The following is a 3,092-nucleotide window of genomic DNA, read 5'->3' as shown; positions in this document are numbered from 1 at the left end:
CCTCCAATCAGAAGTCGCTCTTTCCAAAAGAAAGGTATCACTAGATCTCCAACACTGAAGGATAGATCTCTCTAATGTTGATCGGTGACAACCTTGTACTTCTCGTTATCCGATTGCAATCTCTCAAATACATCTTGGTGTACCTCTTTTATGGGTCGGATGAAGTCGCCGGCCTTGACACTACATGTCACGGGATAGGCTATAGGAGTACGGTCTAAAAGGTGGGAAATGGTGCTGTCTAAAAGGTGGGAAATGGTGTGGCGATAGATGGTCTCAAAAGGCGAATTTTTTGGTGGAAAGATTAATGGAAGTATTGTACGCAAACTCTGTAAGAGGCAGAGTTAAGTCTCGTTCATGAGGTATTTCACTAGCTAAGCATCTCAATAAAATCCCTAAGCTGTGATTGACCACTTCTGTTTATCCGTCGGTTTGAGAACCATGGTCAACACCTCTAAATCAGGCTAAGAGGGAAGAAATGATATGTAGGTGATCACACAAACATTCGGACAACAAAATGTAGAAAGTAGGTCAAGCGAGGTTAATGATGCAAGGGAAGAGGTGAGAAAAGGGGTTGTTATGATGAAAAGTCAAGGAAACAGTCCTATGGACAGCTGGAATGGGTACAGGAGAAAAGGACAACAAAGAAGAGATCTGAAGGTGGTAGGGGGAGGATGGTTGCGAGGGAAGTGAGAAAGGGGGGAGAAAGGTGTGAAAAAAATATGTGAAGAAAAGGAAAGATAGAACGGAAACCTATGATTTATGGACAAGACACAAGCGCCACGTGCCAACAAGGACACGGAATGTCGGACACAGCAAACCCCCAAAATTTAGAAAGGATGACATAGCTAATATCGAAAGTATATATAATCATGATTTGTGGACGCGGATTCATGTGTCGAATTTCGACGTTGACACGAGTTATCCTAACGTGACAAACCATACAAATCTAGAAATAGGGACACACCCATACTAGTACATACATATAAAATTAGGGAACTGATATATTCACCAATTTTATTCTGAGGAAACCCACTCTAACAGCCTGAGACCGGCTTAAGTAGGTTGCAAGTTATAACTAAAAAGTACTCGTAAAATTATGAAAATAGTCTTTGTTAACTTACCAACTTCTCCAAAAGCTTAAGCTGTTGGAGAAAGGCGTTATTTATCTTTATACTTTAACACTCCCACGCACGTGTGGCCCACTTGGCAAACACGTGGCACATGTGGTCCCACTTCAGGCCGACCATCACATTGGATTTTTGCTATCCGGGAGGTTTGAACACGAGACCTTTGGCTTTGATACCGTGTTAACTTACCAACTTCTCCAAAAGCTTAAGCTGTTGGAGAAAGGCGTTATTTCTCTTTTATACTTTAACAGTCTTCTAAGAAAATCCCTATGGCCCTATCCCATCTCTCTCACAACCCCAAATCCCCTAACCCTCATTTCCTCTTTTTAATCGATTTGTTTGAAGGCTTATGCTGGGGTGTTGATTTCGGTGGATTTTGCTCTTGCGGGCTCTTGTAGGCTAAAAGGTGGGAAATGGTGCGGCGATAGATGGTCTCAAAAGGTGATTAATGGAAGTATTGTACGCAAACTCTGTAAGAGGTAGAGTTAAGTCTCGTTGATGAGGTCTTTCACTAGCAAAGCATCTCAATAAAATCCCTAAGCTGTGATTGATGACGTCTGTTTATCCATCGGTTTGGGAACCACGTTCAACACCTCTAAATCAGGCTAAGAGGGAAGAAATTATATGTAGGTGATCACACAAACATTCGGACAACAGGATGTAGAAAGTAGGCCAAGCAAGGGATAATGATGCAAGGGAAGAGGTGAGAAAAGGGGTTGTTATGATGAAAAGTCAAGGAAACAGTCCTATGGACAGTTGGAATGGGTATACGAGAAAAGGACAACAAAGAAGAGATAGGAAGCTGGTAGGGGGAGGATGGTTGCGAGGGAAGTGAGAAGGGGGAAGAAAGGTGTGAAAAAAAGATGTGAAGAAAAGGAAAGATAGAAGGTAAACCTATGATTTATGGACAAGGCACAAGTGTCACGTGTCACAGCAAACCCCCAAAATTTAGAAACGAGGACATAGCTAATATCGAAAGTATATACAATCATGATTTGTGGACGCGGATTCATGTGTCAAGTTTCGACATTGATATGAGTTATCCTACGTGGCAAACCATACAAATCTAGAAATAGTGACACACGCATACCAGTACATACATATAAAATTAGGGAGCTGATATATTCACCACTTATATTCTGAGGAAACCCATTTTAACAACCTGAGACCGGCTTAAGTAGGTTGCAAGTTATAACTAAAGAGTACTCGTAAAATTATGAAAATACCCTTCTAAGAAAACCCCTATCCCATCTCTCTCACACCCCCAAATCCCCTAACCCTCATTTCCTCTTTCTCTACCTCACATCTCTTACCCAAAGCCCAAATTCAAAGCAACCAAATCCTAACTACTCTCTCTCTCTCTCTCTCTCTCTCTCTCTCTCTCTCTCTCTCTCTCTCTCTCTCTCTCTCTCTCTCTCTCTGTGTGTGCATTTTCTATCCTCTTCTTTTCTGGAGCAAATATTTAAAAATTGATAAGATAATTTTCTTTTCCAGAGGTAGTTGGCTTTTTTATGCGTATGATGGGGTGTTGATTTCGGTGGATTTTGCTCTTGTGGGCTTATTCTATTCCCCCCCCCCCCCACCCCCAACTTACCGTTCTGCAGAAATGCAAAGGCGAGGATGTACGTATTGCTCATTTTGGTGGCAACCTAAGACGTGAAACTGGTCAGTTTTTTTTTTTTTTACTTTTAAAATTATTATTTTTCATTTTTTTTCCTTTCTCTTGAAGAATTGAGTAAAATGGGAAACCTTTGGCTGAAATGGGTAATGTGGTGGATTGAAAATGAACTTTGCATACAACATCAAGATAGGGCTTTTTGAGTCATGCATGAACCTTGTAACCACTCCAACCAAACTGGATGTTAGCAAGATGGATTAACCCTCTTTAACTGATCATCACATTATGAGTGAGAGAGAGTAGGAAATGAGAGAGAGAGAGAGACCTTAAACTGCAAAGCAAGAAAA

This window comes from Tasmannia lanceolata, unplaced genomic scaffold (genome assembly GCF_043159265.1).
Source record: "Tasmannia lanceolata isolate RefF3 unplaced genomic scaffold, GAP_Taslan_0.1 ptg000015l, whole genome shotgun sequence".
Classification (NCBI taxonomy): domain Eukaryota; kingdom Viridiplantae; phylum Streptophyta; class Magnoliopsida; order Canellales; family Winteraceae; genus Tasmannia; species Tasmannia lanceolata.
This window is presented reverse-complemented; position numbering follows the sequence as displayed.